The sequence below is a fragment of the Mustela lutreola genome, chromosome 6, assembly GCF_030435805.1.
Source record: "Mustela lutreola isolate mMusLut2 chromosome 6, mMusLut2.pri, whole genome shotgun sequence".
Lineage (NCBI taxonomy): Eukaryota > Metazoa > Chordata > Mammalia > Carnivora > Mustelidae > Mustela > Mustela lutreola.
In genome coordinates this window covers 147,025,396-147,039,929 of record NC_081295.1, presented here as the reverse complement: position 1 = coordinate 147,039,929, position 14,534 = coordinate 147,025,396, and the positions used below count along the sequence as shown (strand labels likewise).

Here is a 14,534-nt window from a genome sequence, read left to right as displayed (position 1 = left end):
GCCAAGAATATAGAAAGCAAGCCATAGCTTGTGAGAAAATATTTGCAAAACATACTTGATAAGACTGATATCTAAAATTGATAAATAGCTCTTAAAACAGTAAGAAGACAAGTTACCTAATAAAAGGGGGGCAAATAATTTGCACAGACACATCAAAAAAGACACACCAAAAAAGATCTATGAAAGAGAAATAATATGTGAAAAGTATTGGTCATTATGGAAATGAAAATTCCATAGAATTACCAAAATTAAAAAGGTCAATAATAACACTCATTGGAACTCTTCATAAATGCTGATGGGAATGTTAAGTGGTACAGCCACTGTGGAAAACAATTTGACAATTTTATAAAAAGCTTAACATATACTGTATGACCCAGGCATCTCACTTCTAGGTATTTTCCCAAGAGAAATTAAAATATATGTCCACACACAAAGACTTGAATTTAAATATTAATAGCAGACTTATTTATAATAGCCAAAACGTTGATGATGGGAGAGCACAAATGTCCATCAGGAGGAGAAAGGATAAACAAATTGTCATATCCAAATAATGGACTACTATTCAGAAATAAAAAGAACTCCTGATACATTATAAAACATGGGTACATTTCAGCTTAATTACGTGAGTGAAAGAAGCAAGTCAAAAAAGAATATATACTTTATAATTCCATTTAGATCCAATTTTAGACCTGCACTGTCAACTCTCTAGCCACTAACCATATATAACTATAGGGCACTTAAAATGTAATTAGTTCAAATTGAGTGATGCTGTTAAGTGTAAAATACGTACCAGATTTTGAAGACTTAGTATGAAAAAAGAGAATGGAAAATATCTGTCTTAGCCCATTTGGGCTGCTGACCATTGACTGGGTGGCTTCTAAATGATAGGAATTTATTTTTCACAGTCCTGAAGACCAGTAAGTCCAGGATCAAGGTGCTGGCAGATTTGGTGTCTAGCAAAGGCCTGTGTCCTGGCTTATCTTCTCATATGTGAATGTATCCATACGTCAAACTCATTAAATTGTACATTTCAAATGTGTGAATTATTATTGTATGTCAGTAGTATCTCAACTAACTTGTAAAAAATTAAGTTTATTGATATGTTTTCAAATTTAACATTAGAAACAACTTCTAAGAAGCTGTCACTTAAAAAAAAAAATCTTTTCCCAAGTTTTTGTGTAATAGTAAAGAACAAGATCCACAATTATTTGAAAAATTGCTAAAATACTATACCCATTTCAAACTATAGATCTGTACATAAATAGGGGGAGTAAAAATTGGGTGCCTTTAAAATAGGTTCAAACATAAGCCACTATCAAATGAATATAGACTGCTATACACATAAAATAGTGTGTATGAAACTAATGGTAACCAGAAATCAAATAAACAACCTAAACTTCTACCTAAAGAAGCTAGGACAAGAAAAACAAAGCCCAAAGGCATAGGCAGAAAGAAATAATAAAGATGGGATTAGAGCAGAAATAAATGAAATAGAGCCTAAAACAATAGAAAAGATCAATGAAACCAGGAGGTTGTTCTTTGAAAAGATCAAAATAATGAACAAACCTTTAGCCCAATTCATCAAAGAAGAAAGAGATGACTCAACTAAACAAAATCAGAAATAAAGGAGGAAAAATAACAACTGACACGAAAGAAATATAAAGGATTATAAGAGAATTTATGAAAATTATATGCCAATAAATTGGGCAACCTAGAAGGAATGGATATAATGATAGAAACATATAAACCTCTAAAACTGAATCAGGAAGAAATAGAAAATTTGAACAGACTGATTACTAGCAGTGAAATTGAATCAGTAATCAAAAAAACTCCCAACAAACAAACAAAAGGTCTGGATCAGATAGCTTTGCAGGTGAATTCTATCAAATATTTTTAAAAGGGTTAAAACCTATTCTCGGGGTGCCTGGGTGGCTCAGTGGGTTAAAGCCTCTGTCTTCGGCTCAGGTTATGATCCCAGGGTCCTGGGATCAAGCCCCACATCGGGCTCTCTGCTTGGCTTGGATCCTGCTTCCCCCACCTCTCTCTCTGCCTGCCTCTCTGCCTAGTTGTGATCTCTGCCAAATAAATAAATAAATAAAATCTTTAAAAAAAAAAAAAAAAAAAAAACCTATTCGTCTGAAACTATTCCAAAAAATAGAAGAGAAAGGATAGCTTCCCAATTCATTCTATGAGGCTGGCACCAAAACCAGACAAAGACGCTACAAAAAATGAAAGCTTCAGGGCAGTATCTCTGATGAAAAGAAGTGAAATCATCAACAAAATATTAGCAAACAGCGTACAACAATACATCAGAAAATCATTCACCATGATCAAATGGAATTTATTCTAGAGATGCAAGGGTGGTTCAATATTCACAAATCAGTGGATATGATACATCATGTTAACAAGAGAAAGGAAAAAAAAAACTGTATGATCATTGCAATAGATGTAGAAAAAGCATTTGACAAAGTACAACATCCATTCATGATAAAAAAAAAATCAACCTCAACAATGTAGGTTTAGAGGGAATATACTTCAACATAATAAAGACCACAAAAAACCCACAGGTAATACCATCTTCAGTGGGGAAAAACTGACAGCTTCTCCTCTAAGATCAGGAACAAGACAAAGATCTCCAGTCTCACCACTTTTATTCAATATACAACTGGATGTCCCAGACATAGCAATCAGACAAGAGAAAGAAATAGAGGATGTCCAAATTGGTAAGGAAAAAATAAAACTTTCACTATTTGAAGGTGACATGACTTGAGACATAGGAGACCCTAAAGACTCCACCAAAAAATTACTAGAATTGATAAATGAATTCCATAAAGTCTCAAGATGCAAAATTAATATATAGAAATCTGTTGTATTTCTGCACATTAATAATAAAGTAACAGAAAGAGAAATTAATGAAACAGTCCCATTTACAGTTTCAGCAAAAAGAATAAATATCATGGAATAAACTTAACCAAGGAGGTAAAAGATCTATACTCTGGAAACTATGAAACACTGAAGAAAGAAATTGAACATAATATAATCAAATGGAAAGATACCCCATGCTTACAGATTAGAAGAACGAATATTGTTAAAATGTCCATACTACCAAAAGCAGTCTACAGATTTAATGTAATCCCTATCAAAATACCAACAACATTTTTCACAGAACTAAAACAAATAGTCCTAAAATTTGTATGGAACCACAAGGAACCCCAAATAGCCAAAGCAATCTTGGGAAAGAACAGATCTGGAAGTATCACAATCGCAAACTTCAAGATACACCAAAAAGCTGTAGTAATCAAAAATCAGAATTTTTTGATTACTACACGTACCAGCACAAAACCGATATAGAGATCATTAGAACAGAATAGAGAGCTTAGAAATAAACCCACCCTTACATGGTCAATTAACTTACGACAAAGGAGGCAAGATACACAATGAGGAAAAGACAGTCTCTTCAACAAATGGTGCTGGGAAAACTGGACAGCTACAAACAAAGGAATGAAACTGGACCACTTTCTCTCACCATACACAAAAGTAAACTCAAAATGAATTAAAGACCTAAATGTGAGACCTGAAACCATAAAACTTTAAGAAGAAAACATAACGATAGTTTCTTTGATATAACCATGGAAACATTTTTCTAGATATGTCTCCATTGGAAAGAGAAACAGAAGCAAAAACAAACTAGTAGACTACACCAAAATAAAAAGCCTCTGCACACCAAAGGAAACCATCAAGAAAAGGACAAGGCAACCTACTGAGTGGGAGAAGATATTTACAAATTTTATATCTGATAAGGGGTTAATATCCCAAATATATAAAGACCTTTGCAGCTCACACAAAAACCCGCAAATAATCTGATTAAAACCTGAATAGACATTTTTTCCAAAGAAGACATATAAATGGCCCACAGACACATGAAAAGATGCTTCACATCACTAATCATCAGGGAAATGCAAATTAAAACCACCATGAGATAGCACCGTACTCCTGTTAGAATGTCTAGAATCAAAAAGATAAGAGGGGTGCCTGGGTGACTCAGTCGTTCAGCGTCTGCCTTCGGCTCAGGTTTGGTCCCAGGGTCCTGGGATTAAGCCCTACATTGGGCTCCCTGCTCAGTTGGAAGCCTACTTCTTCCTCTTCCACTCCCCCTGCTTATGTTCCCTCTCTCGCTTTTTCTCTCTCTGTCAAATAAATGAATAAAATCTTAAAAAAAAAAAAAAAAGATAAGAAATAACAGGTGTTGAGAAGGATGTGGAGAAAAAGAAACCTTTGTGCACTGTTGGTGAGAATGCAAATTGGTGCAGCCACTGTGGAAAACAGTATGGAGGTTCCTCAGAAATTTAAAAATAGGAGGAAAAAAAAAAAGAAAGGAAGAAAATTAAAAATAGGATTACCAATGATCCCATAATACCACTGTTGGGTATTTATCCAAAGAAAACAAAAACACGAATTTAAAAAGATAGAAGCCCCCTTATGTTTATTGCAATATTATTTGTAGTATCCAAGATACAAAAGCAACCCAAGTGTCCATCGATAAATGAATGAATAATGATGTGGTAAACACACACACAATGGAATATTACTCAGCCATAAAAAAGAATGGGCATTGCCATTTACAGCAACATGGATGGAGCTAGAAGGTATAATGGCTAAGTGAAATAAGTCAGTCAGAGAAAGACAAATACCATGTGACTTCACTCATACGTGGAGTTTAAAAAACAAAACAAACTAGGAAAAAAAGATACAAATAAAACCAAACTTAAATACAGGAAACAAGTTGAGGGTTCCCGGAGGAGCGGGGGGGGGGGGGGGGGTGAGATAAGTAAAAGGGATTAAGAATGTACTTACATGATGAGCAGTGAGTAATATATAGATAGCATTGCTGAATTATTATACACCTGAAACTAATATGACACTATGTTAATTTGCTTCCGCTTATATATATTAGAAAAATACCATTCACATTTTAAACTATATATCTGTCGAGGTTATTTTTTTTCACATCGTTCACAAAAACAGCATATCTCAACAGATTGAATGTGAGCATATAAGAGAACCCATCTGTCTTCTATTAAGCCAGGTATTGAAAAGATCTGCACAATTTTAGTATCTTGCCATTCTTCTGACTAAATGTTTTATGTTCTGGAAAATATAGTTATTTTTTAAATACCTTATTTACATTAACACATAAGAGATTTATTATTAGTTACTTTGTATTGACTTAATATTCAAAATGTTTTCTGTTTAATTGTCTTAAAGATGGAGTCAATGAGACACATAGTGTTTTTTTAACACGTCCTTGGAATCTTACAAAATGTTTGGTGCATTACATGTTTTATAGGAATGGGAATTTCTAAAAGAAGTTCTTATGAAAGCAAGGAGAAAAAATATGCATGTGTATTTTAAAAATCATTCCTATATAGCTGATTAAATGTGTGTATCTGTAAATTCATTTCTCTTTATAACCCAGTCAAGTAGACTTTAGGAGAAGGCTTCTGAGCTACAAAAGAAGTAATTTTTTCTTCTCTTATCCACAGGAAGTACTTAGCAACCAGTCCTGTGCATTCCATTAGGATTAACACTGACCTCGATCTTACTGTTTTAGGAAAGAAGCCAGAAATCACACCAGTTACTTTAACAGAGAAAATGTAACAGAAAGGATTACTGACCAGGTACTAGAACACCAAAAAAGCAAGAAAAGGAGACTGGTATCATGGAAGGGCATCCCAGTGTGCAGCTCCTACCTGTAAGACTGAGGAACTAAAGAAAAAGGTCAGGGGCGCCTGGGTGGCTCAGTGGGTTAAAACCTCTGCCTTAAGCTCAGGTCATGATCTCAGGGTCCCAGGACCAAGCCCTGCATTGGGCTCTCTGCTCGGCAGGGAGCCTGCTTCCCTCTCTCTCTCTCTCTTACTGCATCTCTGCCTACTTGTGATCTCTGTCAAATAAATAAATAAAATCTTGGAAAAGAGAAAGAAAGAAAGAAAGAAAGAAAGAAAGAAAGAAAGAAAGAAAGAAAGAAAGAAAGAAAGAAAGAAAGAAAGAAAGAAAGAAAGAAAAGGAAAGGAAAAGAAAAGAAGAAAAGAAAAGAAAAGAAAAGAAAAGAAAAGAAAAGAAAAGAAAAGAAAAGAAAAGAAAAAAAGAAAAGAAAAGAAAAGAAAAGAAAAGAAAAGAAAAGAAAGAGAACTCGGAAGCCTGGAGAATGGGTCTCACAGTGGGAATTCAGCCCTCAGAGGAGGGCCAGTGATACAGATGATGCACGTACCTCAGAGACCGAGGGAGAGGAGCAGGGAAGCAGACCTGTGAGGAAGGGGCTGGGGATCCCTGCTCACTGAGGCCATGTCCCTGCAAGTGTATGACAAGGCTGGTTCTCCAAGGTGTAGAAAATTGGTAAACTGAAATCAACTGGAGCTTCTAGAAGGGGCTGCTGCTGCTGGCGTGAAGTAGCTGGCTAAGGTGAGTTGACAAAAACCAGGAAGCAAACAGGAAAGCAGGCCTTGCTTCCTTCTCCACCGTTGAGCTCTCCCTCTGGTGCCTGAGGGGCAGAACCTAAAGGAGCTGGCTGGGAAAGCAGAAAGTGGTTTGCTGCCACGGCATCGTCAAGCAGAATAGATTTCTTCTTTTTCTGAAAATACTTCCCTTGATGAACAGAAATTCACATATATGCATATATATATAGGTTATAGTAACATAGACCTATTTCATGGCTAGGTCCCAACCTCCCCCTTATGCTTATCTCCACAAACATGACCCTTGCTTTATGTCTGTCCCCCAAATCCTATGCTATGCTTCCTGGGGAGCATATTTGTCCAATAAACTATTAAGTAAATAAAAACAGCAGAGAATTCCATGCTGTTAGATTCAAACTTTAAAGCTTAGCAAGGCAAAATTTTGTTTGAAGAATTGACAGAAGTACAAGTTATCTTTTCTGAAGGAATTTTTAAAAATTAACATATAATGTATTATTTGCCCCAGGGATACAGACCTGTGAAACATCTGTCTTACACATTTCACAGTGCTCACCGTAGCACATACCCTCCCCAGTGTCCTTCACCCAGCCACCCAGCAACCCTCAGTTTGTTTTGTGAGCTTACGAGTCTCTTATGATTTGTCTCCCTCCCGATCCCATCTTGTTTCATTTTTTCCTTTCCTATCCACCTCAACCCCTGCCCTGCCTCTCAAATTCCAGAAGAAATTTTAAGATGTTCACTCGTGGGGTCCTAATTTAATGGTAGCTTTAAATGATGATTATTATGGGGCACGGTGTAAGGTTTAAGTATTTGATTCTGAAATGATCTTTTACCAATACTTGGGAAGAGAGCCCATGAAGCCCATTATTCCATATGAGTTTTATGTAAAGGAATAAGAAACTCCTAGAGTCTGCACATAGTTGATTTGATTAATCTCAAAATGAAAAGCCCCAAGGGATTAAGAATACAAGATAGAGCATTTCCCCTCTTTATACTCAATAAGAATGTTAGACTACGGGGCGCCTGGGTGGCTCAGTGGGTTAAGCCGCTGCCTTCGGCTCAGGTCATGATCTCAGAGTCCTGGGATCGAGTCCCGCATCGGGCTCTCTGCTCAGCAGGGAGCCTGCTTCCCTCTCTCTCTCTCTCTGTCTGCCTCTCCATCTACTTGTGATTTCTCTGTCAAATAAATAAATAAAATCTTTAAAAAAAAAAAAAAAGAATGTTAGACTACACTACAAATATGAATGCATCAATACCAAAACTTAATAAGTCATCATTTACTTAATGTAAGGGAGCCCTACCCAGAAAAAAAAAAAAAAAAAAAAAAAGAAGGAAAGAAAAAAGGCACAGAGCATCCTGAAAGCCAAACTGGACCCTGCCTGTGAAGAGTTTTCCTAGGTAGAGGCGCGGTGGAAGGGTTTCTAGACCTCAGCCTTTAAGTCCGACCTCACACCTTTATTTTAGGCCATGGACTTCCTGCTTTACCGTATTTCCACCAAGAAATTCTTCACAGAGAGAGAGAACTCGCTCAATGCCCAAATTCAGAAATTGAGGGCTCTTAAGCAATATAAATTCATCAATTAATGTTCTGTAAACATATTCCTTTCTCAGTAAAATTATTTCAAAATAACAGTAGCTATCACAGAAAGTGTCAGAAGGTTTGAAACACTTGGCTTCTCCTCCCTTTGTAATCAGCCAACTTCATTATGCTTTCTGCTTAATAATTATAGATCTTATTAACAGAGATGGGTTTAATAACATAAAAATAATAGGCATTACAAATTGCATGTTCTCCCAAGAGACTAGAGATTTGTGGCATTTCATATACCATATGAAAATGTGCCTTTTATTTAAACCCATGTGCTGAGGTTTCCTAAATATAGTAAAGTGATATGATTTAACAAAAATATAAAATGCACAGGTCCTTTCTGAGAAAATGCCATTTCATCCCTGCTTTGAGGAACTGACAATGATATATCCTCCTACCTGTGCCATTAGATTTCTTTCTCTCTGTACATGAGTCAGTTCAGGTATGACAAATATAAAAATATGCCACCACCTTAGAATTTTTTAAATATCTTCTTGTTTTTTAGTATAATGGTAGTGGTGCTCATTGTAGAAAATCTGGAAAATAGAGAAAAGCATAAAGAAAAAAACAAAATCACAATCCCACAATCTAAAAATTACTACTTGTTAATATTTTGGTTTATTTATTCCATTGTTTTTATAGATACTTTACATCGAGATCATTTGTATTACTTCATACTACTTTTTTCATTTAACATAACATTAATATAACATAAATGTGAGCATTTTCTCTTTTCATAAAAATTGTGGCCAACATGCTTTTAATGGGCTTATCCTCCACAATATGAGTACACAGTAAGTTACCCCATGATCCCCCTGTTGATAAATGTTTAGATAACTTACTTTTTCAGCATTGTCAGAAACACTTGATAAATATGCGTGCACATTTATTCTGTGAACTGGGACCCAGGCCTCTGAGGAAGGAAAGAGGGAGGTCCCTGTTGATTGAGGCCATGTCTCTGAGAGTTTTGAAAGAAAGAGTCCTAGTAGAATTATAAGGTCAAAGAATATGAGCATGTTTAGAGCTCTTAATACCTTCCAGCAAACTGTTCTCCAGAAGGTTGTCCCAATTTATACTCCACTATAAGAATTCCCACTTCACAGTATCTTTGGCAGCATTGAGTATTAACATTTTTAAGATGAAATGGTTTATCAGTGGGTGATTAGTGAGTTTGAATATCTTAGTCCCAAGGCATTTAACTCAGTGCAAGAAGCATAAAAATAATTTTTGTAGGATACTTCCTGCTAAATTGGCATAGCAGATCCTCCTTTCAGTCAATTCTGAATTCTTATAAGAAAAATATTTCAATTAACATTCCAAATTTGAAGGTCTTGTCCTCTGGCTAAATAAAAGAACTGTTTACTTAACATTAAATCATGGCTTAAAGCAAAATCTTGGGTTAAGGACAGTTGGTTGTTGTTGTTTTTTTAAACCAGAAAGATTTCAATATATTAGAATATATGGAAGTATACAGTTGGAAATTTAAAAAGCAATTCAGAATTTTGCCAAAAATGTATTTCTTCATTCAGAGGAGTAATTTTAATGTCAGGGGTAAAACTTCTGAGAATATACAATTAAGAAAAATCACTTTTTGCATGTCTCCAACAAATGATTTGGTTACGTGTTCCAATCAGAAGACTTTTCCTCATTGATCTCTCTCTGTGCCTCCCGTGCTTTGAAGCTAGTACTGATTCTTCCGATCCATGAGCATGGAATGGTCTTCCCTCTTTTTGTGTCTTCTTCAATTTCTTTCATGAGTGTTCTGTAGTTCCTTGAGTACAGATCCTTTACCTCTTTGGTTAGGTTTGTTCCCAGGTATCGTATGGTGCTATAGTAAATGGAATCCATTCTCTAATCTCCCTTTCTGTATTTTCACTGTTAGTGTATAAGAAAGCAACTCATTTCCGAGCATTGATTTTGTTCCTGCCACATTACTGAATTGCTGTATGAGTGCCAGTAGTTTAGAGGTGGAGTCTTTTGGGTTTTCCATATTAAGTATCATGTCATCTGCGAAGAGAGAGAGTTTGACTTCTCCATTGCCAATTTGAATACCTTTTAATTTTTTTGTTGTTGTTGTCTGATTGCTGTTGCCAGGACTTCTAGTACTGTGTTGAACAACAGTGGAGAGAATGGGCATCCTTGTTGTGTTCCTGATCTCAAAGGGAAGGCTGTCAGCTTTTCCCCTTGAGGATAATATTCGCTGTGGGTTTTTCATAGATAGGTTTTACAAAGTTGAGGATTGTTCCCTCTATCCCTATATTTTGAAGGGTTTTAATCAGGAATGAATGCTGTATCTTGTCAAATGCTTTTTCTGCATCAATTGACAACACCATGTGGTTCTTCTCTCTCTTCTCTTATTGATTTGTTCTATCACATTGATTGATTTGCGAATGTTGAACCACCCTTGCATCCCATGGATAAATCCCACCTGATCATGGTGGATAACCTTTTTAATGTACTGTTGGGTCCTATTAGCTAGGATCTTGTTGAGAATCTTGGCATCCATATTCATCAAGGATATTGGTCTGAAATTCTCCTTTTTGGTGGGGTCTTTGCCTGGTTTGGGGATCAGAGTAATGCTGGCTTCATAAAAAGCTAGTACTTAACATGAGCAAGGAATCAACTTTTCTTTCTAACTGTTGTAGTTACAAACATCCTCCCATGCACTCATAAATCTCCTTCTTAAAGGGCTGGTATTCCTTTTTCAGAAGTATTTCAGCCTCCAAAAATTATGTAAAGTGTCAGGCCCTATCTTCAGAACTTAAATACTAATGAAAGAGGGAATTCAGGTCATGATGCAACAGGCAGCAGAGGGTGAGAGTTTCTGACCAAAGTTTACCCGGTGGGATGTGGAAGCCTTGTCACAATCTTCTGGTTTTCACCCCACATGAGCTTAATTGATAATAAAGTCTACCAAGGTCATGCTGTTGTACAGTCTGTGCTCTTTACATATGTTATTTCTGAACCACACAACAATGCTGACAAAATAGGTCATAGTATTCCCATCCTATAGATGGAGAAATTAAAGCCACCTGGGCTAAAGCTAGTATTAGAACCTATGTCTCTCTCATTCCAGAATCCAGGCTAGCTTTCATTTTATGTTTAGTAATATATAACATACCTATGAAGAGCTTATAGAAATATATTACACCAAAAAAATAAAATAACCACCACTGTACTACAATCAGTTTACCTTAGAAGCCCCTTTGTGCCACTCCTCAGGGAATCTCCCCCTCCTCTCCTGAATTTTGTGTTATTAATTTACTTTCTTTTCATTATAATTTTTCTATATATGTCTGTATCTCTAAACACTGTATTTTTAGGTTTTGCCTGTTTTGTATTTAATCCATATGGAAATAATGAATAATGTCTGTCTAAGAAAAATTTCTTTGTCATGCATTAATCACAGACTTCTCACCCTATCTGTAGTGCTAGACTTTTAAAACCAAAGTAGAAGGCCTAGATTCCTAGTTTTAAGGTAGGCTTGCCAGATTTAGCCAATGGAAGTATAAATAACATTTCAACATGTATATCCCATACAATTCTGGGGACACACTTACACTTTAAAAAAATTTTGTTCTTTATCTGGAATTTCAAATGTCACTGGACATCTTGTATTCTATCTGGCAACTCTGTTTTAAGGAGACATTACATCAATTACCAGACTGAATGCCAAGGGCTAACTAAGGACCCTGGAGAGTAATCAGCATCTTTCTAGTAATCCCCACAGCACATTGGTGGAAATGACACAGATTCTAAACTTAGAAGATGCAGGTCCTAATTTCCATTGGCTCTTGGTTATGTGGTCTTGGACAAGCCCCTTAAACTTCCTGAGCTTTGGTTTGCTTCTCCTCAAAATAGGGATCATGGGCAACTTCCTCAAAAAAGTGAAATCAAGGGATGCTTGGGTGGCTCAGTGGGTTAAGCCGCTGCCTTTGGCTCAGGTCATGATCCTGGGGTCCTGGGATTGAGGCCTGCATCGGGCTCCTTGCTCAGCAGGGAGCCTGCCTCTCTCTCTGCCTCTGCCTGCCTCTCTTCCTGCTTGTGTGCTTTCTCTCTCTCTCTTTCTGGAAAATAAATAAATCAAATCTTTAAAAAAAAAAAAAAAGTGAAATCAATTGCTAACATCTAGACTTAGAAACCAAAAAATAATAGCATAAGCACATTCCTCAGAGATAGGCAGGGACCATCAGAAATCCTGAAAATGCTAACAATTCAAATGCTTGCCCCCGAGTTTCAGAACTAGGGACGGAGTGTGGGAAGGGGTAACGCAGGAAATGCTCCTTCTTAAGATAAGCTGTCTAGTGGCATTTCATGTTTTGAACATCAGTTTACTTTGGAAAATTTTCAATTGTTAAAATAGAAATTGAATGAAAAACAAAACAAGATTGAGTTTTAAAATGATAATAAAATAGGGATAGTCATAATGCCTCCCTCACAGAGTTAGGGGTAGAATGAAAACATGCATATAAGAATTCTAAGAAAATACCAAAGTGGATATCGTGCCCATCGTTTTAGACAAGGGAAAGGAATGGTATCACCCTGCTGTCTCTGAAAAAAATTGACAGCAGGAGAATTTCCTCCAGCATTTTTCCATAGGTCACTCAACCTTGACGGGCCAGCATGTTTAGTCTTTTCTAGCTCAATGCTCACAAGCGTACAACGCTCCTGAAGGACTTTATAAGTAATTTTCATGCCAATGATGAATTCAAGTTACAGAATTTAATTCCAAAAAAGGAAAACTCCTCCTGGGCTCCCAGTGCCGGGCAGCATCTCAGAGAAGACAAGGTGCCCCTCCCAAGCTGGCCTCTGAAACAAGGTAGATTTCCACCCCTCTCCAGTGAGGAGCTCCCTGCCAGGACTGCGGACCTGACCGCAGGAGCAGCAGCGCCTTCTGGGGACCCGCCGGGGAGATGCAGCCAAGGGCTAAGGCTGCAGCCCAGGAAAGCGCATCCTCAGGCTGAGCTCTGCCCTCTAGTGGCTGCAGGGGCTAATTATGCTTCAAAATGCTCGTTACTCCCCGGCGGGTCGTCTCCCTCCCACAGGACCCAGAACTTTGAGTCCCAAACACCGAGAGAACTAACTAGGGAGACAGACAAATGAGAAACAGTGCAGATGGCACATGCTGTTGAGATGTGGGTGAGAGCTTGGGTTTCCACTTCTCTGAGCATCTGTCCTCTGAGCTACTGGTTCCCTCGAAATTAGAAAAACAAGACTAAAGCACCCAGCAACAATGCCTTGAAGTTAAAGGACTGGCTTTCATTCGGAGATTTTGTGTTCTCCTTCCTGAAATGGTTAACAGTAAATGGTGAACTTCTTTTAATGTCCGGTGTCATCTCCCAAATGCCTTGGGTGTTTTTACCCATTTGTTACATCTAGAAACCAGTGTTCCAGCCCACCATGGGGCAGCCTTTCACATCATAATCACAGAATTATTCTCAGTTAGAGTGGTTGTCTAAGGTCATCATATCCTAGGAAAAGAGGGTATTCTGTCCATGTTATTGACTTGAGACCTTGGCAGGGTAAGTAATCTGCCTGGAGCAATTCAGTACCTAGCAGGAACACAGCAGGAATTCAGAAGGGAATGGCCTGAAACTCACATGTTCTGCCACCTTAGGCAATGTCCTTTTCACCACACCAGGATCACAAGATTTCTGATAAGATACATGTGTGATCTGCTTGATTGAAGAACTGTTAACTTTTCATAACCAGAAAGGGTTGGACTGGGGCCCGGAATAGCAGGAAGTTCAGTGGGGATGGTAGGGAGTGTCTTTAGAGAGGATCAGATTGGACTAGGGGAAATTTGGGATAGTTGTTATCGCTCTTGGTGGCTTTCCGCCCTGGCTGGCCGATGACTCAGACTAGGGGGTGGAGAGGAAGGCTTCGTGTGCTGCAGAGAGCAAGGAAGGAAATAAAGGCTTATAAGAGAATGGGAAGGTTCTATACCATGGAGGGGGACGGGGAGGGAACCTTAAAACTAGCTGTAAGGTCTAGTGAGTGCAGCTTCCAGAAAGCCAGAAGTAGTGAAGGAGTGAGTGACTGCATCGCTCACACAAAATCCGAGCAGCGGGTCAAAGTGACCTTTAAAAATTTCTGTACATTTAGGGACGCCTGGGTGGCTCAGTTGGTTAAGCAGCTGCCTTCGGCTCAGGTCATGATCCCAGCGTCCTGGGATCAAGTCCCACATCAGGCTCCTTGCTCACAGGGAGCCTGCGTCTCCCTCTGTCTCTGCCTGCCACTCTGTCTGCCCGTGCTCGCTCTCGCTCCCTCTCTCTCTCTAACAAATAAATAAAAATCTTTAAAAAAAAAAATTTCTGTACATTTAAACTTCGACAAATTCTGTTTTACAGCTCCAGAAAAACTGTTTTCAAAAATATAATTAATGACGTTGGTAAGGACATAGAGAAATTGGACCTCTCCTGCATTGTGGATTGGAATGCAAATGATGCAGGCCCTATGGAAATCAATGTATT

The 14,534-nt window shown here is 37.8% G+C and overlaps 1 protein-coding gene and 1 pseudogene across 1 annotated transcript in view; both read left to right on the top strand.

Moving 5' to 3' along the window:
• DTNBP1 (dystrobrevin binding protein 1) overlaps positions 1-14,534 on the top strand; it is a 211,654-nt gene that overhangs the window by 36,723 nt on the left and 160,397 nt on the right. The window lies entirely within an intron of this gene.
• The window catches only part of LOC131834731 (syntenin-1-like), a 57,511-nt pseudogene that overhangs the window by 36,126 nt on the left and 6,851 nt on the right, over positions 1-14,534 (top strand).